A 25,946-nucleotide genomic window follows, 5' to 3' on the forward strand; every position below is an offset into this window, starting at 1 on the left:
TATTTTGAACGTCTTTTGTTCAATACTGTTTATCAAAATATTCTTCCTTTTGGAGATATATTGCCCTAAAGATTATGCAATCTGGCCCCTGAAGACCTCTTATTGAGTAACATATGATATCAACATCAAGTTATTTAGACAAAAAGTGTGAAGATGAACTATTTCGCTTCAGTAATATATTACAAAATATTTATCATTAAAGAGTTATTGATTGTATACTTTCGGCCCCTATCGGCCCCTAATTTAAGGGGTCAGACCCATTTCCTTGATATCACCTTTAAGCGCTCATAATTTTGAACACTTTTTGTTCAACAACTAGTCAGAAATTCTTTTTCGTTTCTGAAATATTTGCAAAAGAAGTATTTAGGGGCCGGCCCTTCAACTCCTTAATGGGGACGTCTAGCAAAAAACGAAAGGTTGCATATTGTTTAGAACATTATTTTAAACATCTTTTGTTCAATATTGCTTATCAAAATATTTCCCACTTTTGAGATATAAAGCGTCAAAGATTTAGCATTCTGGCCCCTTATGGCCCCTAATTATGTAATATATGATGAGAATATCATAATATATAATTGTAAATTGTTGAAATAAACATTTTTGCTTCAGTAATGCATTGCAAAATATTGATTGTTAAAGAGTTAATTTTTCAAAGATTTTCGGCCCCTTTCAGCCCCTATTATGAGGGGCCAGCCCCTTTTTCTTCATATCACTTTAAAGCTCTCATGATTTTAAACACTTTTTGTTCAACAACTAGTCAGAAATTCTTTTTCGTTTCTGAGATATTTGCAAAAGAAATATTTAGGGGCCGGCCCTTCAACTCCTTAATGGGGACGTCTAGCAAAAAATGAAAGGTTGCATATTGTTTAGAAAATTATTTTGAACATCTTTTGTTCAATATTGCTTATCAAAATATTTCCCACTTTTGAGATATAAAGCGTCAAAAATTTAGCATTCTGGCCCCTTATGGCCCCTTATTATGTAATATATGATGAGAATATCATAATATATAGTTGTAAATTGTTGAGATAAACATTTTTGCTTCAGTAATGCATTGCAAAATATTGATTGTTAAAGAGTTATTTTTCAAAGATTTTCGGCCCCTTTCAGCCCTTATTATGAGGGACCAGCCCCTTTTTCTTCATATCACTTTAAAGCTCTTATGATTTTAAACACTTTTTGTTCAACAACTAGTCAGAAATTCTTTTTCGTTTCTGAGATATTTGCAAAAGAAATATTTAGGGGCCGGCCCTTCAACTCCTTAATGGGGACGTCTAGCAAAAAATGAAAGGTTGCATATTGTTTAGAACATTATTTTGAACATCTTTTGTTCAATATTGCTTATCAAAATATTTCCCACTTTTGAGATATAAAGCGTAAAAGATTTTGCATTCTGGCCCCTTATGGCCCCTAATTATGTAACATATGATGTGAATATTGTAATACATAGTTGTAAATTGTTGAAATAAACATTTTTGCTTCAGTAATGCATTACAAAATATTGATCGTTAAAGAGTTATTGATTTAATACTTTTGGCCCCTCTCGGCCCCTTATATGACAAGTCAGCCCCTTTTTCTTGATATCATGATAAAGATCTTGTCATTCTGCACAAATATTATTCAGTATGTTTTAACAAAATAATTATACTTTAAAAGATATGATACAAAATGTCTAAAAAATTCATTCATGATTCGTGTCCTAAATTTCGACCCCTACCAAGCTTCCATACTAGGCACTTCCGGAAAATATCTAAACCCAGGTGCATAATGGTAACATGTCCTCTATCATCACTGAAAATTTTAGCGCTCTAGCTTAAGCCGTTTTTGAGTTCAATCACAGACAAGGAGGTCCTCTGAATTTTAATAAAAGGGCGATAACTTCCGACCGGAAGTGATTTTTCAAATTTTGAAATGCCGGTACAAACTTCAGATGATAAGACATAAACTCTGAAAATTTGAAGTAAATCGATCAATTCATCTCCGAGAAATCTTCTGCACAAAATCGGTAAGGAGAAAAAAAGAAGAAGAATAATAAAAGTGAAAAAGAAACAATAGAATAATAGAAGGGTCTTCCGTTGGAGACGGAAGACCCTAATAAAGGTAAAAAAGAAACCGAAGAATAATAGAAGGGTCTTCCGCTGAAGACGGAAGACCCTAATAATGAAGGTAAAAAAGAAACCGAAGAATAATAGAAGGGTCTTCCGCTGAAGACAGAAGACCCTAATATAAATGTAAAAGAAACCGAAGAATAATAGAAGGGTCTTCCGCTGAAGACGAAAGACCTTAATAAAACATAAGAGAAATCATTTCTCCTAGACAAATTACTAGTCGTTAAACATTTTTGGATGTTTCCGTAAAAGTCTATTTAAAAAAAATTGCTCTTCAAGCAGGGATCGAACTCAAAACCCTTGGGTTGAAAGGCAGGTGCGCTAACCATTAGGCCACGCATTCCGACAACAGTAGTAAGTTAAAATGTTTAGGACTATAGAATAGATGCAAGCGTATTTTTAGAATCGGTAGGGGAAGAAAGAAGTTCCGTAAAAGGAAATAGTTCCTGAACTTGCAAGCAGTATATAAAATAAGAAGGGACGGGCTGCGTGAGAAAACGTTAACACTGTTCCCTAATGAAAATGTTTTAGTGGACTGTGGCCCGATTCATCGATATTGTGAGCATGCTGATTTTTTTGTAAATACATGTAGCTTTGTTGAAAGCTTTAAAGATCGGGTTCGGATTTTAGCATTTCTGACTGAATATCCTGAAATAAATATGAAACATTTAAATAAGCATTTCTTTGGGTTATATTAAATATATGTAGCACAAATTAAACTCCCAACATGCATTTTTAGAAGGGAAACACGACAATGAAAGCGAGAATTGTTTTTAATATATCGAAAATCGCTATTTCTGGAAACTGATTAATTCCAAATAAAAATCAAATAAATTCCACATGTAAAAGAAAGAGAGAATGCTCGTTATTAAAATGTCATATCATACCAGGAGAATCGAATGCTATTAACGACATCTGAAGAAATAGCCAATAAAAGGTTAAGATCATTTCTTCGTTCACCTGCACTTTAATTTCAAACACAACAGAACTTGTAGTTTTTGCCGTGAAACTTCATGACTTCTATATACTTATAAGACTCACCGTAAAACTTTCCAGAAAGTTTCTCTGAGATCTAGCTATACTACATTTGTACCAAATTTGGTGTCGATCCGAGGTCTAGTTTGAATTTTACAGAAATATTCTACGTTGTTGTTGATGTGATTTTTTTTTTTTAAGAAAGGGGGGGGGAGTTATTTATTTTATGTTTCTTTTTAACTAACAATTGTAACTACTTCCACACCCTTAAGCTTGATTGTGACCTTTGGGTCAAGGTCAAAGGTCAAGGTCATTTAAAAAAAAAATCTTTACGTTCTATGTTTTAACCTGCTACTGTAGCTGGATGCATGTCCTTAGTTTCAAATTTAACCCAAAGTCATGTTTGCCGATAATTTTCATTATTCTTTTTTTTTTTTTGGAGAGAGGGAGGGAAGGACAATAAAACTTAAGAAAGTTCCAGTAGGTTCATAGCTACAACTCCCTGAAATCTTATATCTATCTGAAGTGTGATTTGAAACTAAGAGAAAGATTTCACATTGCTCTCGGGATGATTTTTTTCTTTGAAGATTTTCAGGAAAAAAAAAATGTTATTTCTACATTTTTCAGAGAAAGACCATAAAACTCTACAGGAAGTTACTTTGGAGTCTCAGCTACAGTTCTCTAAAGTTTCGTGTCGATCCGATGTGTGAATTCAATTCTAGAGAGATATTGCATGTTGCAACTGCTGTCATTTTTTTTCCACGAAAAAAAAAGGGGGGGTTATATAATAATCCTTAGCCTGTTCCACACTGGGAGTTGTAATCAACTCTCCACTTCCTCAGTAAACATTCTTACCTTAATGTCAAGGTCATATATCAAGGTCAAAGTTCAAGGTCAAGGTCATACAGATAGGTGGAAAGATCCAACAAACAGAGGCATTTCAAGAGATTTCTGCTCAGAAAGGTTAAAGAAATTAAGAATTACTAGACGAGCTTGCGTCAAAGATTTAGCACTCTGGCCCCTTATGGCCCCTAATTACGAAATTTTTTTTATAAAATTTTAAGATATATAGATGCAGATTGGGAAGATGAACATTTTTGCTTCAATAATTAATATCAAAATATTTAATGTTAAGGAGTTATAGATGAAAGACTTTTGGCCCCTCTGAGCCCCTAATTTGAGGGGTCAGCCCCTTTTTCTTGATATCACTTGAAAGGTCTTGTAATTCTGAAGACTTTTTGTTCAACGACTATTCAGAAGTTTCGTTTCATTTTCGAGATATGTAGACTTGAAATATTTAGGGGCCGTCCCTTTAAGTCCTTATAGGGGCTGTTTAGGAAAAATTCAAAGGATGCACATTGTTCAAATCATCATTCTAAACAACTTTTGTTCAATATTGCTTTTCAAAATGTTTCCCCTTTTCGAGATATAGAGCTTCAAAGATAAAGCATTCTGGCCCCTTATGGCCCCTAATTACGTAATATTTGAAGAAAATTTTAAGATATATAGTTGCAGATTGTGAAGATGAACATTTTTGCTTCAATATTTAATATCAAAATATTTAACGTTAAGGAGTTATAGATGAAAGACTTTTGGCCCCTCTGAGCCCCTAATTTGAGGGGTCAGCCCCTTTTTCTTGATATCACTTGAAAGGTCTTGTAATTCTGAAGACTTTTTGTTCAACGACTATTCAGAAGTTTCGTTTCATTTTCGAGATATGTAGACTTGAAATATTTAGGGGCCGTCCCTTTAAGTCCTTATAGGGGCTGTTTAGGAAAAATTCAAAGGATGCACATTGTTCAAATCATCATTCTAAACAACTTTTGTTCAATATTGCTTTTCAAAATGTTTCCCCTTTTCGAGATATAGAGCTTCAAAGATAAAGCATTCTGGCCCCTTATGGCCCCTAATTACGTAATATTTGAAGAAAATTTTAAGATATATAGTTGCAGATTGTGAAGATGAACATTTTTGCTTCAATATTTAATATCAAATTATTTAACGTTAAGGAGTTATAGATGAAAGACTTTTGGCCCCTCTGAGCCCCTAATTTGAGGGGTCAGCCCCTTTATCTTGATATCACTTGAAAGATCTTGTAATTCTGAAGACTTTTTGTTCAACGACTATTCAGAAGTTTCGTTTCATTTTCGAGATATGTAGACTTGAAATATTTAGGGGCCGTCCTTTAAGTCCTTATAGGGGCTGTTTAGGAAAAATTCAAAGGATGCACATTGTTCAAATCATCATTCTAAACAACTTTTGTTCAATATTGCTTTTCAAAATGTTTCCCCTTTTCGAGATATAGAGCTTCAAAGATTAAGCATTCTGGCCCCTTGTGGCCCCTAATTATGTGCCATACGACGTAAAAATCATAATATATAGTTGTAAATTGTTAAGATAAATATTTTTGCTTCAGTAATGTATACCAAAATAATGCTTGTTTAAGAGTTATAGATGAAAGACTTTTGGCCCCTATCGGCCCCTAATGTGATGAGTCAGCGCTTTTTTCTTGATATCATGTTACAGATCTTGTCATTTTGCACAAATTTTGTTCAATATGTTTTAACAAAATAATTATACTTTAAAAGATATGACACAAAATGTCTCAAAAATTCACTCATGATTCCTGTCCTAAATTTCGACCCCTACCGAGCTTCCATACTAGGTACTTCCGGAAAATTTGAAAACCAAGGTGCAAAACTTCAACATGTCGTCTATAATCGCTGAAAATCTCAGCGCTCTAGCTTTTGCCGTTTATTAGTTTTTGTGTCGACAAAATGGTTATCTGAAAATCGATTAAAGGGCGATAACTTCCGACCGGAAGTGAATTTTAAGGATTTGAACAAAAAAGGATCATCTTCAGATCAAAAGGCATTACCCCTGAAAATTTCATGAAAATCGATCGAACCGTTTGCGAGATATCTTCTGCACAAAAATTGTAAAGAAAAAGTGGAATAATAATAATAATAATAATAATAAAAGTGAAAAAGAAACAATACAATAATAGAAGGGTCTTCCGTTGGAGACGGAAGACCCTAATAATAGTGAAAAAGAAACAATAGAATAATAGAAGGGTCTTCCGTTGGAGACGGAAGACCCTAATCATTATTATCTTTTTTTCTATTATGAATTGAAGTACTTATTGTCTGATAAATTTACGCAATGTATATTTATATATAAATGGATTTTAAAAATATAAAGAAAATAAATATGTAACTCTACATGTAATATGCTACCTGGATAATAAAAATATATAATACATTAATATATTTTAAAAATAAAAAATAATGAAAATAGGTGTGTAAATAATGCATGTTGTCTGGAGAATTAAAATATATAAATATAAAATCATGTTTAAAGATCGTATTAATAATGTTTTTACACTGTACATTCACACGCTTTGCTTGTACAATGTTTAGATTACAAACTGGCATGTTGACTGGTCGATGCGCTGATGGTCAACTCATTTTATCACTCATCCTGATTGACAGACCTGTTCGGCATGTTGATTGGTCGACGCGCTGATGAGTTAATCGCTAATCCTGATTGACAGCTCTGTTACGCAACACCGAACGCGCGTTCGCTTTCTGGGACCGCTACTGAATTTGGGGTTCGCTTTCAGCGTTCGCTCTGGGTCCGCTCTGGGTTCGCTGCGGGTTCGCTACGGGTGCCCTCCTGGTTCGCTCGGGGTCAGCACTAGCGGACCCCAAGCGAACCCGAAGGGAACCCAGAGAGCGAACCCGGGGTGCGCTCTGGGTTCGCTTTCTGTTAGGTTGTGTCTGGTCGGTACTATATATATGTTTGTGGAATTCCATCACTGAACTGGAAACTATACATTTAGCACAAACAATATCATTTTTCCTTAGAATTAAGAACTGCATTGAATTTTTTAATATTAGTTTTTCTCTCATCATTAATGAATGAAGACCCTTCAAGCTGAACAAAGTCTCCACATAAAGTTACTATTTTTTTTAAGTACACACAAAAAAGATTATAAATGAACTTGATGGTATTTTGATAAGTTTGAATAGAGAACACAAGGTTTGTCAATCATCCAGGTTTGTCACTCATCCTGTTGATCCAGCACTCTTCCATGAAAATTATAAACTGTAATAAAAGTAATGAATGTAATCCTCAAAAAGAGAAAACAATAATCACATAAACATATATATGTAATATCCTCAGTAACAACGGGATCCAGAAAGCGTCATTGACATTATACATAACAAAAAAAGGCGGTTCTCGTGGAATTTTTAATCGACTTTATCATCTGGATCAATATTTCTACCCTCATATCGTGCTTTCAGTAAGCCTCGTAGAGATAAGTTATACTACCATTCCTCTCATTTCGACATTCTGCCTTATGACCGCATAAACACTGCATAGTACAGTAAAACCTCCATATGTGATCGATGTGGTCTAAAAATTGTAATTTCCGAGGAATCGAGATATAGAGGTCAACATACCGAAAGAGAAAGTAGTAAGAAATTCCCAACTCACTTTGAAATACCCATAATATTCGAGATATCGTGTTAAACAAGTGGCATTTCTGTATGAAAAAACGTAAAAATAACGAACAGTGATCTATATAAAAAAATCTACAAACGATACACATCTATAAATAGAGCATAAAAAACCCGATGCTATATTCCTTCTTATCTGAGAAGATCCATAGCTAATATTCCATGCAATTTATAATATCATTTCTTAGTCCGCGATGTTTGAAGGAGGTATTGTTTCCTCAATTTTTGTCCCACTGCTCTTTCATTTGTATGCAAAGTATTCGAGAGAGTTGTTCACTTATCGAAGCTTGATTTAAGGAACAATAATTGTATTTGGCGTATCGATGAGTTATTAAAAAAAGTTTAAAGACAACAATTAAAGAAAATTGGTACAACACAATGTATTATTAAAACTGTTAAATAATACATTGTGTTGTAACAATTTTGTTTTTGAATGCAAATACAGATCATCTGCTTTATGTAATATATGTGATGAAGTTGAAGATATTAGCATTTATTTTTTGATTGTGAACATGTTCAAATATTATGGAAAAAAAAACGGAGTTCTGTGTTACATTTTGATGTACAGTGGAAACATGTAATCTTAGGGTTTTATTCTGAACGAAATTCCAAGATACATTTTTTTAATACCTAACTTTAAAGTTGGTGTCTTTTCTAGTATATATAAGATATATAAATTTAAAATCTTTTATTTGCCTTTCAGAAAGTAAATACCTTAATGAATGAAATAAAAAAAAAGTAGTACAATTTACCTTTTTTCAGCTTTATACCTGTTGGGTTAATGTTGTACTGTGCCCAGTAGAAAAATATGAAAGAGAAATGTCGACATCTTTATAATAGACTCTTTTACAAATTATGCATAGAACAGCAACAGAAGCTAAGATTATCAATGGGATCACAACAAGAAAAACAAATGCTGTTTCGTCCATGCTACAGCAACTGTTGTTCTGTCCTCCACAAAAGTTTGTATAAAGTCAGAAAGAGATTGATGAATTCATTTATTAATAACAGAAGCCTAATAAACAGTGGGTTCACACCTCTTCAGATTCTGATTATCACTTCTTACTTTTAATTATTGTAGCAATTGTGTCATTTTCAGCAAAATAATACATATTAAGCAACGAAAGTTTCATAAATATCTGTCTGGACACGTTGCTCCGGAAGAAAGACATGGAGTGTTTCCTGATTTTTTTATTCAATTTTATATATCTTCTTTTTTGCATTTTTTTTTTCGTGTAAAAGCTGTATTTTAATATTTTTTTAAGATTAGGGAGGAATATATTATCACATGATTTCTCGAGAAATGCCACTAACGAAACAAAATTTCTTGCTTTAATTTTTTATCGCTGAATTACATGAAAAATGTCTTCATCACAGTCTATTGCGAATTCAGGTTCTCACAATATGACATCTACAAGTCATTCCGATTAATTTGTATGTAATTTAAACCTCTTTAATCAATTAGTCAGATATAAAGTATCAAACTGTTTCAGAATAAAGTATTCTGTACAATCGAATATATAGTATTATATCAGAAATCAATATTGCACAGGACGACAATAATGTGATTTTGCTTCATTCAAAGCATATAAATAATACTTCCATCGCAAATATGAACAATATAAGTTTATAAACGTTCTTTAACTCTGTTATTGAAATAGTTAATTACAATTTTGCAGCAAAAATTTTTGAAATCAAAGTTGCAGCTTGCATTGCTTTAAGTGATGTTATTCCGGACTGTAATACCGTTAGCAAGTGTTTTTTAATGACCAAAGACATACAATAATACAAACCAGTAAGTTAGAGTTCAATTTACAATAATCAGAAGAGACATTGGATACAAATCGTATTTAATAAGGGAAAAAAAATTCTCACAAAAGAAACATCATTCAAAAACATAGTGATGCATGTTACAAAAAGAAAATAACTTTTCAAATATTTCTAACTGGTTTTGCCAAATATGGATGAAAATTATATAAGCAAGGTCTGAAGTTTATTTATAAAATAAGCAAGGCATGAATGAAGCTCTTAGGTATGTTAAGGTATGTCACTCGTCAGCTTTTTAGAAAAGTTCAGTCAGAACCCTTAGCTTCAAAACTGTTTATTACAATTCAATTTTTATAACATATTTAAATTAAACAATGCAAATTATTCAACATTCAATGAAAAAAACTGCTCAGAAATTCATAAAAAAGCAAGATTTATGAGGGACTATTTTTTGTGGTGGAAGGATATTTAGAAGAAAATTCTTCAAATCTCCACATTTGTTAAATCTAATGTCTTGGAACTATAGCCCCACATATTTTTACTTAGAGAAAATTTTCCTTTATGATATGCTAGGAATATTAAATATAGGTCTCAATTTATATTTTTAGAATAAATTTTACACATTCACTCAACAGACTTCGCCAAGAAATAAAGATATATTAAAGAAGTCAAGATAAAATTTACACCATTTTTTGCCTGAAAATCGCAAATTTTGACCAATATCTCAAAATTTACATCACTGACCCCAACTTTTTCTTTCATAATTTAAACAACAAGATACTTCCAACCGATCAGCACTTAAGTCATAAAAAGTTTGATACAAGGAAATATTTTATTGCCTATTTAGATATTTTATACCCCAGATATGATACTTTTTTTAGTCCAAAAAGGTCACACAATAATTTATGCGCATTAATTTGCATGATTTGTTCAATGATAAATATCATTTAAACTATTTTACACAAAATAAGATTATATTTATTGCCAAAATTACATCTGATAAAATATGATAAAGATTAAAGTGATTGACCAAAGAGTTACAATTTAAGTGCAAAAAGGTCAACTTAATTGTACCCTAGCTCGGTAGGATGCTCACTGACCCCCCATTTTCTTTGCGATTTTGAGTCATGCTATATGAGTACTTATTTAAAATATACTTCTCAAAAAATCCTTGATATAACTAATTTCACGAGTGACATACCTTAACAGAATGAAGTGAAAGGTTTTATAAATGACAAAGATAGAATACATAATGTTATTACAATGTACAAATCCTAATTTGATGAGGTTTTTTCCTGAGAGGGGAATTTTGCTTTTTACAATAGCAAAGATACCTGCACATAGTCGTAAACAAGATTGATTGATTGATTGTATGCTGTTTAACGTCCCTTTCGAGAATTTTTCACTCATATGGAGACGCCACCACTTGCCGGTGGAGAGCTGCAAATTTTGTCCTACACTCGGCACTTACGGCCATTGGGCAGTGAGGGATCTTTTTCGTGCCAGCACCTACTGCGACACGGGACCTCGGTTTATACGGTCTCATCCGAAGAACCGGTCTCCACGTCCCACAGTGGGATTCGAACCCGCGACGTCAGGATCAACTCCTTACCTCGCGACTCTTGAGCAGACGCTCTAACCACTGCGCCACGCGGGCGACTCGTAAACAAGATGATAGGATGTTGTCTAATCAGATACCTACAGAAGATTGTATTAATGATTAATTAAAAAAGACAAAGGATAGTTTAGTGTCTGATTCGCTATCACAAATATCCTATCCTTCAATTATGTAATTTTTCTTTAATTTGAAGACACGAAGAGAATATACTTGGGGGAAAACAACTTTTACAGCAACAAAACAGGAGATGAAGCGACAGCAAATCCTCATTAAGATATCCTGAAGTCGCGTTTTAAAATATTTTAATCGAACCATAACTAAAGCAGAAACAACAGAATTGTCGAAATATATATCCTCTCTCTCTCTCTCTCTCTCTCTCTCTCTCTCTCTCTCTCGGGACACCCTTAGTTGCACTCCTGACCTGTAGTACCTAGAATACATATACTGTGGAATCATTTTAATTCGTGGGGGTCAATGTTCGTGGGCAAGCAAAATTTTGTTGATTCGTGGGGACGTAATTTCGTGGGTAACTCGTATACACAGAAGATTCAATAAATAAATATGTTGACAAAATAATTCTTCGTGGGGATGTAAATTCGTGGATAAGGGTGACCCACGAAATCCACGAACAATGGTCCCCCACGAACATTGATGATTCCACAGTATATCGTAACAGCGCTGAGACATCACAAGTTATTAAAGCTAACCCAATGGCGATTGTATTCTTGCATACTCTACAAGCTCACTGTAGGATACAGCCTTCAGGAGAATTTTTTGTCTGAGAATCATTTCAATACACTTTTTACAGAACTTTTCTTATTATTATATAGCAAAGTCATGTAGTTTACAATGCGTCCAAACATTTTTTAGTGAAAAATATAGTTTATATCATCAAAATGATCAAAGAATCGTGGCTCTATGACCCTTTTTATATTAATTCTGATTATAGTTCTTTAAGACCTTTGGATACGAAAAATGAAAATTTGCTTTATATCACTTTTAGTTGAATGAAATAACTTCTCTAATTCATGAATAGGAGATAACCTGCTATCATGAAATGATGTAATTGATATTATATAAGAATTTTCCTTTGCTTCATACCAATACAAACACGCCCGCCGTGTGCCCCCGTGTCATGATTGGTTGTACGGAAAAATCTGTGAAATTAATGGCTTAACAATTCGTACAAAAGACATCGTTCAGCATTAGACCTAGCGACAGAATGTATTGGCAAATGAGGTTGTTGTATCGCCAATAAAATTTGCGAAATGATGACTTTAAACAAGATTGTTGATATTCTTGTACTTAAATGGTGAAGTAACTAACGAACAGTGATATATCTCATACAAACTACGAAGAATACAAATTTGTGAACATGGCATAAAAGACTGGCCCCTGAAAACTCCAGATGCGGGCTCGGGTGTTTAGGAGAAGAACGTACCCCATGTCGAGCGGTCAAATTCTCTGTGCTCTTTGTCATGATCGGGTAGATGGGAAAAATTCCGTACACAACGAAATGTAATAAATATGGCATAACAATGTATTTCACACAGGATGAAAAGCCAGGTTTCCCAAATTTGGAAACCCGATGGAAACATATGGGAATCGTGACATCAGTAGTTTCCATATAGTTTCCATTTTATGGAAACCACATAGTGGTTTCCACGTAGATTCCCGATATGGAAACAATCAACCTGTGGTTTCCCATAAGTTTCCCAATATGGGAAACCGTGGAAACATGCAGTAGTGGTTTCCACGTAGATTCCCGATATAGAAACAACCAACCTGTGGTTTCCCATAAGCTTCTCAATATGGGAAACCGCGGAAACATGCAGTAGTGGTTTCCACGTATATTCCCGATATGGAAGCAATCAACCTGTAGTTTCCTGCATGTTTTCCAGATATGGAAAACACGTATGCTGTGGTTTACACCTATTTTCCCGATAATAGACATTTTGGAAACGTGTATCAAAAGAATAATAAAAAAAACTGTTTGTGTAATTCTGTGTAATAAAATTGAACATTCTGTGACAAATAAAAGATTTTTTTAACATTTTAGTCTCGGTAAAACTCATAAAGACACGTGAATTGGAATTAGTAGTAAGAGAAGATTTAATACAACTTTTAATTTTAGAAAAATCAGTGTAAACTGTTCAGATAAAATTCAGTCATTGCTCTAACCCTTGTAATCGCGGGCACCTGTTCTCACGTACCACAGGTGGAGACACGTGTCGTGAAGACACCTGCGACTGTGTATTTTTTGTATATTCTATGTGATTTGAGAGGGTTTTCTCCCTAAGGGGAACAATGGGCTGTGGTCAAGCATGTACATACACATAGTCTCCACAAACTCAGTTTAAATTTAGGTGATAACTGCTGGCCATTGATTTGATTTTAAAAAAAATAATTTAAATTATCAATAAGACCACAGAATATTGATAAAATAAGCTACATTAATTTTAAGATGTTCAATGAGAGAAGGAAAAAAAAAGAATTGTATTTTATTTTTTCATTACTGATTACAAAACAAAATTTCCTAACCGTTTAAAAATTAAATATACTTTTCTATCGGTCTAGAATAAATCTAAATTCTCGTTATGTGTTAAATCATAATTCTTTTTCAAACAAATTTGTAAGTGCATAGATAAATGAAATAAAATTTCTTTAATCGGTAAATAACGAATCGTCTTTGTTTGACATCAATGTAAACTTTGAATATTGAAAACATAGAAAGCATTGTTAATTATCAACTTTGTTGCCTGCTTAATTCGCAAATTGTTTATGAGAAAGGATGCAGGTGGATCTATTATACAACATAAGAACTAAATTACTAATGTTTTGTGTGAACTTCGTATATAGTCCTCTACAAAGACATTGATAAGATAACACAGCAGAATAATATTCATATACAAAATTAATGAGTGTTAACTAAATAACTTATTTTTTATATATATCTATACACAGACCCTGATATGTCTTCATTTTTCGCAGGGAATTACAATAATGTTGGTCTTAAATGCATACATGCACGTATATTTAATTTAGCCATTTTGTACACAAAGGCCAATGCTGGCTCTAAATAAAGAAAAGTCTATGATATTTATATTACATGATTTTCTTTTCCTTTTAAAAGAACAACGTCTTCTGAAGAACTGCATGCTAAGGCAATTCATTGAAGAAAAAAAAATTATTAATTGTTTTACACGTAGATGCTTAGCGAAAACTTAATATTTTTAAATCGTGTTAAACGGAAGGTTACCCCTTTCAAATTTAAGCCCCCTCCCCTCCTTCAAAAAATGGAGAGAAAATAGTTTCTTTCGATATTTAGGTATAATGTACTGATGTGGTGATTGTCAATACTTCTACATGTACAAACATTTCTTTATACATGTACATGCCGTCCATTTCTTGATTTTTATACCCCTACATGCACCATTACTTATTAAAAAAAAACTGCACTGAAAACTGTCTACTCAAACCATAGGCCTGTATAATTTCAGTTTGGGGCACAAACTTTACCAGAAAGTTAATACGTTCTTAACTAGCAAACCTTACCAGAAATTACCAGAAAAAAGTTATATATGAAAGATACAGGGCGGTATTGGCTGAACGGCTAAAGCCACGTATATATATACAGCCCTGCACATCAACGAGTATACACCGGGCATTATTTTCCAACAAATCAGATGATCAAATATTGACAAATTGTTACCAGTTACGACTAAAATTCTGAACGCAATGGACATGATTGTAGGTTACCTACAATAATTCTGAGCTTATTTTAATTATGTGTTTCAGGTCAGTAGCAACAGTTTCAAAAGTGGGGGGGGGGGGGGGGGCTTCCATAAAAATCTGACAAGCCAACAAAAAAAAAATAAGAAGAGCATAACCATTTACTTTCACCCCCTGCCCCTTCCCCCCCCCCCCCCCCGCATTCTACGGGCCGGTGTTTTCCAAATTAAAATACTGTTTTCCCTACCTTTGCTTAGATATTGATTCGTTTTTTCCACCTTGTGTTTACTCTCTTTTTTTATAAATCAATTTTCAAACTTAATGTGAAAAATTCTGATACATTATAACGGTGAGAATTAATTATCTTAACTAAAGGCAAAGATGTTTGAAGTAATATATAGCAAATAGAAAAAAGTCCAGCAATTTCGTCCACTGATTATTATTGATATCAGGCTAAAATCGAAACCAAAAAAGGAGGGGGTTCAAAATAGTATCTAAAGCCGAACAAGAGAAAAAAATCATCAAATCTTTATTATTCTTGAACCGTCCTTGCTGGTAATTAAATTATTTTGTCTTGATTTTCACTAGTGTATACTAGTCTAACATACCCTGATTCCTTCTACTAACTAGCAATTGTTGACACCGAACTTTTCCATCATCACTAAAAATAAAATATACTGTTCTGTATACATGTCATGTAGTTCATTTGCATGCCAAATGCAGATCGAAATTTACGGCAGACTTCAAAGGACAACATTCTTGTCACAAAATAAAAAAAAACAGCTGATAAAGAGTCATCAAACGTTTATTTTGAGGGGCGCAACAGGAAATAAGCTTTGTTTTCTATACTGTAAAAAATATGTTTAGGGACGTATGGCATGTCCACTATGCCCCCCCCCCCCCAATTTTCTACGGTCCTCAACTAATATTCATTTTCTGACGCTTCAAATTCTAAAACATGTATACATGTATAAAGGTTTAACATCTTTCGTTGTGACATTATACATTAATCAGAATAATGAATAATTTAATGAAAAAGTAGGGGGGGGGGGGTAACCGAACATTTTCTGTTTGGATGGGCACTACGTACCCCCCCCCCCCCCAGTCAAATAATTTGAGGGGTCACATCAGAAACATAAAATGTCTCTGGTCACTCTCAGAAAACCTCTTTGTTTTCTATAGTATACTAATTATCAACAAATTTATTGAGGAACACCCCCTTTCTATGATTAGTGAAGAACTTCACTAAGGATATGAACTCATAATCACCGTAATAGGGAAATTATATTATATGTAAAAACTTTTATTACCCTCTAACATAATTAACGTAAACAGGTTCCGTTTCCCATAATGCATCGCTCTGCAGAGGCTTTAATTTCATTGGTCAATTTTCACGAGGCGCCATTTTTGGAGTTGAGCAAGACGGAGATGGACTCGGGTGTAAGGTGCAAATGTGAAAAGTTAACGATGTTTTCGCCACCCAGTGTCTTTAAAACTATGAAAAATGAAATGATCAACAACCAAGGATTAGTGTACGTATATTTTTATATACTTTTTACGGTAAATAATATTAATATTGGGCAGAACAAATCTTTCCCATCGAAGACCACATCCGTTTTAACGCCATTTTGAAAAGTTTGATATCAAAGTTTTAAATATGTTAGTTTACACATTGAAAAAACGGAAAGAGAAACTTGAATTATACAATATTTAGTGTTTTACGTTCAATCATAGATGTATAGATAGTAGACTTTGTTTAGTTAGGCCCTATGGCACCACATTTGTCTTTTTCCATGCTGTATGTTGTATGTTAACGTTTCGCCTTTGTAGATTTTTTTTAATGAAAATGAATGCTTACTATAATAGTTCTCTCTCTCTATAAATAAATGAAAAGTGTATGAAATTTTTTTCGTTGCTAAATCGGATAATAATGTTTGTACCGAATATGGTTTCTTTGTTAATACAGACAAACATATATCCGGTTTGAATACATGTGTTCTCGGAATGCAACTTGTTGTACTTTTGGACTTCTGGAACTTTTTATGATGTAACGACAAGGTAAAAATGAATTATTTCTCTTACTAAATTACGATTAAGTCATCAATATTTAAACAAAAAGTGTCCGCAATCTCAACTTATCAGATTATTCACGAAGGACATCCTCATCGATGGAAATTTAAACAGTTAAAAGAGAGAGTTCTGACTATTGTAAGCCGCCTTTATTTGGCAGATAATATTAGAAATTATGAAGAATCATTAGAACAATTTAAATAGATTGTCTGTAACTAGAGTACATATACATCTTACAAAGTCATAACACAACCCTTATTCATATGCATAATAATGATATGTATAGGGAAAATGTATTGGTTTGTAAGTACTGTCTATAATAATATAACAACTGTTTAACAATCTAGTGATAGATTGTAAATTGAAATAGTTTACTGTTCAAAAGACAAAATTTCTCATGTGTGACCTGCTGAAAGATTTACTGAAAATGTTAAAAATAATAAGCCTACAACAGCTGTACAAGATGTACAAATATTGATCATTTTTGATAGTATTTCAAGTCATGCAAATGAATCATCTGAGTAACAATCATCAGTTATTGATGGTGGTCGCAACATCATAGAAGTCTAATGGTAAAAATAAGTGAATCGTTATTTGTTTGAAATTTTTGTTTGATATATGTTGTATGATAACGATAAATTTTTGTTTGTTTATTTTATTCCTCCCTGGTAGTTGTTGAAGTTTTGGCCATTATTAAAAATACTTTTGTTTGATCAGATGTACTCAGGGTTGTCTCTAAGACCTGGGGGCTGAGGAATTTCCCCAACTATAATGATGTAAATAATCCCCCGGTTATTTCGATATTCCTCCTAAACTCCCTAGTAAGGGAGGAACCCCAGTTCCCCTTCTACGTTTTAAATGTCCCCTTCTATTTCAATTCTTAGGGACAACCCTGTGTACTTCGACCCAAATTTTGTAAAATAGGTAAGTAGGTAGGTAGATTTTTTTTTTGGCAGTATCTAACAAATTGATTTTTTGTCATACAAAAACACAGAATTAGAAATTTATTGATGTTTCATTACACACTGGACAGCTAGACAGGTTTAATATTTATTGCTCTCGTTAAAACAAGTGTCTTGGAGAAATTATAAACCTCAACTTTATAATGAAACAAACTTTATTTCCCTGGAACCAAAAAAAAAAAATGAAGTAAAATTAAAATACTTAAAAAAATGATTGGGTAGGGGTGATTTTGATGGATCTTTTGGAGTACATAAAACAAATCAGTCATAGCTCACCTGAGCCAATTGAGCTTTTCTGATCAAAATTTGTCTGTCGCTATCATTGTCTTAAACTTTTCACATTTGAATCTTCTTCTCAAGAACCACAGGGCCAATTTCAATCAAACTTGCTACAAAGTATCCTTGGGTAAAGGGGATTCAACTATATTTAAATGAAGGACCATATCTTTTTCTAAGGGGAGATAATTACAAATAAATGAAAAATTAATGGCATCATTTAAAATCTTCTTTTCTGGAACCTCTGGGCCAGGAAAAATTAAACTTATTTGGAAGCATCCTCAGGAAGTGTAGATTCAAATTTGTTTAAATCATGACCCCCGGGTGTAGGGTGGGGCCACAATACGTTCTATTTCCACTATGGAAGAGTTATACTTCTTAGTGCACAGTGCTACTCTTTTATGAAAAAGTCGGAAAATGTACAAATCTCGCGGGATTTCTGGGACAAACTAACATAAACATGTAAACATGTAAACATGGTAAACAATATGTTGAATGTCAATGAACAAATCCTAAGAAAATGCAAATGAAATATTTTATTGTTGTGAACTTTATATACATCAAGAGTAGGAATGACAACGATATCAATTTATGTCTATGATACAGTATGTATGATACAGTATCTATTTATCGTATGGTACCTCTAAATACAATACCGGTACACATGCCTCGGAAATGTCGTATTTTTTATTAATGGATCATTATGGATGATAAATTTAGGGTTCTCGCTCTCTCACATATGTCTTTTAGTTCTTCTATTCTTTAATTGGAATGACAAATACATTTAACATTTAAAACTGGATTGAGATTGGCAGGTTTTTATTATCCGCAACGCCATGCTGTCCCAGTCAGACGGCCAAACGCGACTCTAATTTTGAAGAGTTCACTGATGGAAATAAAACGTATTGATGATCAAGTTTTACGTAGGAATACATAGGATAAAATCTTTGAAAATCTTCTTCACTAGAACCACTGTATCAGGAAAGATGAAACTTATGTTGAAACATCCTCAGCTAGTGTGAATTCAAGTTCGTTCAAATCATGACCCCCGGGGTAGGACGGGGCTACAATGAAGGATCAAAGTACATAGGAAAAATCTTAGAAATTTCTTCTATTCAAGAACAGCAAAGCCATGATTTGTCATATTTATATGGAAGCATCTTCAGGTAGTGTAGATGCAAGTTTGTTCAAATCATGACCCCCATGGGTAGGATGGGGCCACAATTGGCGATCAACATTTTACTAACAATACTGATACATAGGAAAGATCTTTAAAATTCTTCTCAAGACCAATATAGTCAAAATTGGTCATAATAATATAAAAGCATCCTGAAGTAATGTAGATTCAATTTATTCAAATCATGACACTCCCCCCTCCCTCCCCAGGAGAATAAAAGGGCCATAACAGGGAATCATAGTTATACAGTAAAACTAATTTAGTACGAACATGCATATTGTGAATTCACGGATATAGCGAAGTTTTCTTGGATCCCCAGCGAAATAAATTTCACTAATTCCTTATATGGATATAACAAATTAAGGATATAGCGAAGTAATTTCACAGGTCCCAGTGACTTCGTTATAACCGAGTTTTACTGTAAAAAGGAAGAAAAGGAATATATGAATAAAAATTTTCTTCTTAAGAACAGCAATGCTAATATGTATCATATTAATTCAAAAGCATCCTTCGAAAGTATAGAATTCATACCCCCCCTCCCCCCCCGAACCACTTTTATATTTAAACTTTTAAATACAGAACTGATTTATGCTTTTTCCTACCCAAAGTGCTCAGGTGAGCAAAGTGGCACCTAGGACTCTTGTTTATTGTTGGTCTTACAAGTGAAATCAGAATGCAATACAGTGTAGTAACTGTACATAATATATTCTTTCAGAGAGAAGAAAATTGACATTAAAGGAGAACCAGTAACTAAAGATGTATGATGAATCAAGATGTGATCATGTGGTAAGTGGTAATAAATTCAATCATAAATAGGCATGTATGACAATTGCATTAAAAGAAAAGAACTTGATTCCAATTTTAATTGGAATGTTGAACTACCAGCTGCAAACTACAACAGGTTAGGCATAATGAAAAAAAAAATGTTTGTTTACGTTTCCCCCCCCCCCCCCTCCCGATCCAATATCTAATAGCCAACACAATTTTTTTTCGTTGTAAAAATCCATAAGTCACTCATTCGTCAGTTTAACTTTTACATGCATCTTAATCTACCTACCAACCCTATTTTATTTCAGCATGTAACAGTAAACAAACATATTTTTTTTGTTTGGCCTTATGAAATTGTATGGCTTGGAGTCTTTTTCACTTCTCTATAAAATTTTCTGTCTGGTAGATGTCTAGCATAACATACACCATGCAGTGAGGATTTTAGTTCACCTGAGCTAAAAACTCGAGTGAACTTTTCTGATACCTTTTGTTTTGTCTTTTGTCCATCAAACTGTCGATCCATCAGTGAGCTTTTCACATTTTCAACTTCTTCTCAAGAACCACTAATTTTAACCAAGGTTGACACAAAGTAAGGATATTTTAAATTGTACAGAGGAAGCCCCCTCCCCTCCCCTCCTTCACCCCAAGGGGAAATGATCAACTCTTTCAGATATTATTGATATGATCATTGTTGAGCAACTTATAATTTTGTAACCTGTAGACTTTATTTTAAGAATAATGAATATTTGTTTAAGAGTCCTTTTGTCAAGGTTCAAAGTTCAATTAAAATTATTTTGTGATACATGTATTTGAGGATTCGAGATATCAGGAGTAAAATATTTAGAGAATACTTCCAATTACTTCGACATATCTGTGGTATTCAAGATGCCAAAGTTCAACTGTATGGCTATGCTAAAGTAGTAAATATTATAACTTACTAAAACTTTCTAACATTGAAATATGTTAAATGAAACAAGACAAAAATGAAAAATAAAAATTTAGTGGTTTCTGGCTGGTCAGTATTTTGATGACTGTAATTTCTAAAATATTCAATGAAACACTTTGAAGCTTTAACTGTAGGTATATGTTAACTAAATATACTATAAGATAATATTTATAAATGAGAAGTTTTGAACAAACATTACAACATTAGTGTTAAATCCAGACCCTAAAAAGGGCATGGTAATCCAATAATCAAAAGGGCACTTTACGCCGCGACAAGTTTTCATGAGGGCACTTTTTTAGTGTCTTTGAAATTATAAAATAATATTTTCTTTATCATGTTTATGTACTTAAATTATCTTTAGTTATACAAGTATCTAAAAGAAAAAATTATAAATCTGTCGGCTTAATTCATTTAATACACACTGAGAGGGCAATTATTGCCAAAATTTAAATTCAAATTTTTTAATCAACAAATTAGTATGGTTATCAAGGTTATGCTTAAAAAGTAATAGGTGTGAATCTTTTTGTCACTTGCTCAAGAATTATTTTAGTTTGGGGTATGAATTTTTTTTCCTTGATTTAATATTGTTATTTGTGTATGAGGTAAATAACGGAACAAAATTGCAAAGGGGGGCTACTTGGATAATAAATGTAGAGGGCATTCTCTTTATTTTGAAAATAATCTACGAACAAAATCAAGTGAAAACTGATAATACCAAAAAATTAAACTTGAAATAATATATAAATTGGTTAAAACTTTTTTTCTGGCTTAGAAACATTGAGCCTCTGGTCGTCAACTCAAAAAGTTTTAACACAGAATCATTGAACATGTTGAAAGAAACTAACTTCATGCTTTGTTGTCTCCTAGCTCATTTCAAACATAATATTCAGTTTTTTTTGTTTTTTTTTTTTTTTTTGTACTGTACATTGTAAGTTGACTTAATTCATCAGCAGTTTTATTTTTCTTTATCAACTCTGTTTTTTCTACTTTCAATTTTAAAAAAAACGATCCTGATTTAAAATGTGTAACATTTTAATTTACAAATTAATCTATCTTTGACATTGGGCTAGTTCTTGCATAATCAATGCAATCAAATGATATTTTCTCGTGTTATCTCTTATACCCTAACAGCCTGAGGCATGTTACCTGGCCAGGTGGCTGTGTGCGTTCAAGCGAGAAGTGATTTCCTGTCTTGAATTCACACCTTTGTGTGCATTAAATAAACAAAGGGGCTAATCAGCATGCACTGAATAAACAAAGCCGCTAGTCCATCTTGCCTCTGCTAGGCATATTTATTTATTTTTGCAAGGAAAAAGGGCATGGTGCTAGAAAAAAGGGCATGGCGCCGAGAGAAAAGGGCATGGCGCCGCGCCATGCTAGTTTGCTTTAGAATTAACACTAAACATTCGTGTATGTAAATTGGGGGTAAAAACTGGTTATCGGTAATGGCTATCGCCTTAATTTTCAATGACATAAAACAAGATTTAGAATGCAGGTAAATAATACTAGTAAGTGTCTGTACATATGATATAGCATTTAGAACTTGTACTGAATGTTGATTAGCTAAATCTTGAATGGCTGATATGTTGGTCGTTTTTGATGAAATTTAGATTATTTGTATGTAAACTGAGTGTACATGCAATATGAAATTATTCATAAGGTATTAAACATGATTAAAACATGTGTATGCAATGCAACATATGATGAATTCATATTGACTTGTATGGATATAGCTTAACATGTATGTGCATTGTTTTTTTAAGGTCCTGTTCTGCAGATGCCATGAGATGATCTGTCTGTCCATCTGATATCACTTGTCCTGAGTATATTTTTTCTCCTCTTAGCCCAATCTCACTCAAATTTAACTCATAGAGTGCCTGTGGATGGAGGGTAAAAAGTGACCTTGGACCAATTATCAAGGTCAAAGGTCAGTATCAAAACACACTATATATCTTTATTTAAAGTCCTTGTCCAGAGCATAATTTTTCTCCCTTGGTATGATCTTGCTTGTGTGCCATGGGATGAAGGGTTTTTTAAGTGATCTTTAACAAAATTTCTAGGTCAAATGTCAATAAGAAAAAAAAAGATTCGTAATATCCTTGTCCAGAGCACATTTCTCTCCAATTCACTCAACTAAAAGCAGTGTTCTACATGTACGAGATGGTCATATTCTCAATCTTACCTGCTTTAATATTAATCTGGCTTAAAACCTTACTATGTAATGTTCATTATTCGGATTTCATGTCATTAAATTTAAAGACTGAAACTAATTATAATCACTGATATTGGTACATTAAAGGACATTGAGTGATCTTGTAAGATTTCTAAATAATATTCAAGCATACAATTCTTACATCAAATAATAATTTTATATGAAAATATATTGCAGATCGACGCAGATGATGTGAAGAAAATACAACGGAAGCTGATGTTGAAAGAAGTATAGAGTATTTAAAGAAGTTTTTATGAATGGACTTAGATGTGAAAGACTACTTCATTGTGTACCAAGATATATGATTTTATTTATTTTGATATCATTTTCAAATAATGTTTTTGCACATCAAATGAATTATTAAACATATGATTTGATAATGCTTTCTCCTTTTTATACATTTTCTTGATAGATTTTGAAAAGAAAACACAGTTTACCAAGGAAATTAATAATATATATTTTGATTTAAACCTGCTGTTCTCTTTTCACATTCTAGACAAGAAAGATTAACCATGGAAAATACAGGGATCCTTGAGCTTCCAGTTGCTTGTCAATCATTTTTCGAAATTGAAATGCTCAACCTACCCTGTAGTTTCCATGGTATGGAAACTATTACACCACAATTGCACATTGCTTCCCGTCTCAGAAAAATAAGGGAATCTTGAAGTTTCCCTGTAATTTTCTTTTATGAGACACCAGATAATTCCACCAAGTTTCCATCACACGGAAACCACTATGCTCCAATTCCATATAGTTTCCTGAGTCATGGAAACTTGAGGAATCACGAGGTTTCCTCTAGTTTCCGTTCATGGGAAATCTGAGGATTCCATCGAGTTTCCATTCCATGGAAACCACTACGCTCCGATTCCACATAGTTTCCTAATTATGGAAACCAGTGGAATCTTCAGGTTTCCCATTACGGGAAACTACATGGAGGCTCAGGAAACTCCAGGTTTCCTGAGGTTTCCGTGGTTCGGGATACCTTATGGAATCGGAGCGTAGTAGTTTCCGTGGTACGGAAACTTGACGGAATAACCTGGCATCCGCTGCGGAAACCACTAGGAAACATGATGTAAACATGAGGTTTCCATGTGGTTTCCATATAGTTTCCCATGACGGGAAACTGCTTATTTCACCCAGTGTCAAAGATGTCAGTTAACATTCCACCTAAGAACAGACTGTATTTGCCAACTATGTCATTGTAATTAAACGTTGAATTTAAACGATATTGTGGATATCCTTGCATCATCACCTTATCTGTTAATAATGTGCCTCGTTTTAGTAGTTGCTCGTATGAAGAACATACTCTCTTGTATTGAATTAATTGGGAGATAGGAACTCCATATGCAACTGATTGTGGTTTATTGCTACACAAAGATGGAAAGCTGGGGATTGAAAAGTTAAAGTCATTATTTTAAACATAAAGTGAAGTTATTAGTTTACATCAATGTCCTTCTCTAGTAAGATATCAAAATAGGAAGCGGATGTGACAGACTGTGGTGTCTTTTTTTAAGAGTTCACTGGTATATATCGTATCGACATAAGAATCGAAATAATCAACGAAGAAATTTAAAAAAAAAATGAATATTGTTGAGAAATAAGACGTTGTCGATATATCTAAAACTAGATGTCGAACTGAAGGCCACAACAAGAGATCTTTTATCCACGAGAAATTTTAAATAAATGGTCCTTTATAAGAATATGATAACCTGGCTTTTAATTACGGGAAACAATTAGGGTCCATGAGAATTCCAACAGATTGTTCCCCAAAAAATCCTCAGATACTGTCAATGAAAAACTCAAGCTTGCATCTTTTTTTTTTTTTTTAAATTAATCTTGATGTACCTATGTGTTGAATCAGGGTGTATTTTAACAAAATAAGTTTTCAGATAACCAACAATAATAGGAACGCATATTTACGAGGCCCATCGTTTTTCATAATCGTCAACAGAATTCATAAAACTGTAGAGGTACTTTTTCTGCGTGGTATCAATTTACACTTTGTACAAATTTTCCGCGGAAATTTGTCACACTTTACTTAAGTGCATTTAAGACAAAGGATGGTAATCAGAGAAATCCGAAAAAATTTCTCACCTATAGTTTCTCGCGAAATGACGATCCCGCGGAAAAAAAGATCCTCAGAGTTTTTAATATGAACTTTCGTCGCAATTTGAAAAATCATTCTTTTTTTGTTCTGGCCCTTTTAAAATACTTAATTTCAGATCATCATCATTAACTATATTCTGTACCAGCTATACCAGTTATAAGGGGACTATAGCTGTAGGGAGAAGACCATGTAGGTGTGTGTTTAAAAGTAACAATAAGCGATAAATGTTTGAAAGAAATATAAGGTGTGCAATAAGCGATAAATATTTGAAATAAATATGAGGTGTAGACTTAAATTTCATTAAGTTTGGCTTTCCAGAAAGCCTGAAATGTCATCTCTTTGGCTTCATTAATGTCACAGAATAAACAGTGGAATGTAACATTTTTTCCTCAGCTATCACAGACAGAAGAAATTTTTTTTTCAAGAAGGGGGGGAGGGCACAGAATAAACAGTGGAATGTAACATTTTTTCCTCAGCGATTACAAGCATAACTTTTTTCAAAAAAAGGGGGGCCGGGGTAGTCAGAAAAAAAATTGCAACTTACCTGAATAATCTTTCACTAGGAAAAAAAGAGGGTGTTCAAACTCAAAATTCTTATTTCCTGGATGGATGGGAAGATTTAAACTTTTTGACTTTCTTGAAAAACACATGGGGTGGGTGGAGGGGGGGGGGGTATGAATATGCTGCAACAAAAAAATGTGGGAA

General features: G+C 33.3%; 1 long non-coding RNA gene across 2 annotated transcripts; it reads left to right on the plus strand.

Annotated features, from left to right (window-relative positions):
• Positions 1-16,684: 16,684 nt before the first annotated feature.
• On the plus strand, positions 16,685-23,514 carry LOC133193789 (uncharacterized). 2 transcript variants are annotated; one of them, XR_009722012.1, is made up of 4 exons: positions 16,685-16,781; positions 19,924-19,994; positions 22,686-22,849; positions 23,312-23,514. It is a non-coding gene; the product is annotated as an uncharacterized LOC133193789 (long non-coding RNA). The 2 variants fall into 2 exon arrangements; XR_009722011.1 differs by having other exon boundaries at positions 22,700-22,849.
• The last annotated feature ends 2,432 nt before the right edge of the window (positions 23,515-25,946 follow it).

Source organism: Saccostrea echinata, unplaced genomic scaffold (assembly GCF_033153115.1).
Source record: "Saccostrea echinata isolate AGI-Se365-2 ecotype Australia unplaced genomic scaffold, CSIRO_AGI_Sech_v1 ptg000028l, whole genome shotgun sequence".
In the NCBI taxonomy this organism is placed as follows: domain Eukaryota; kingdom Metazoa; phylum Mollusca; class Bivalvia; order Ostreida; family Ostreidae; genus Saccostrea; species Saccostrea echinata.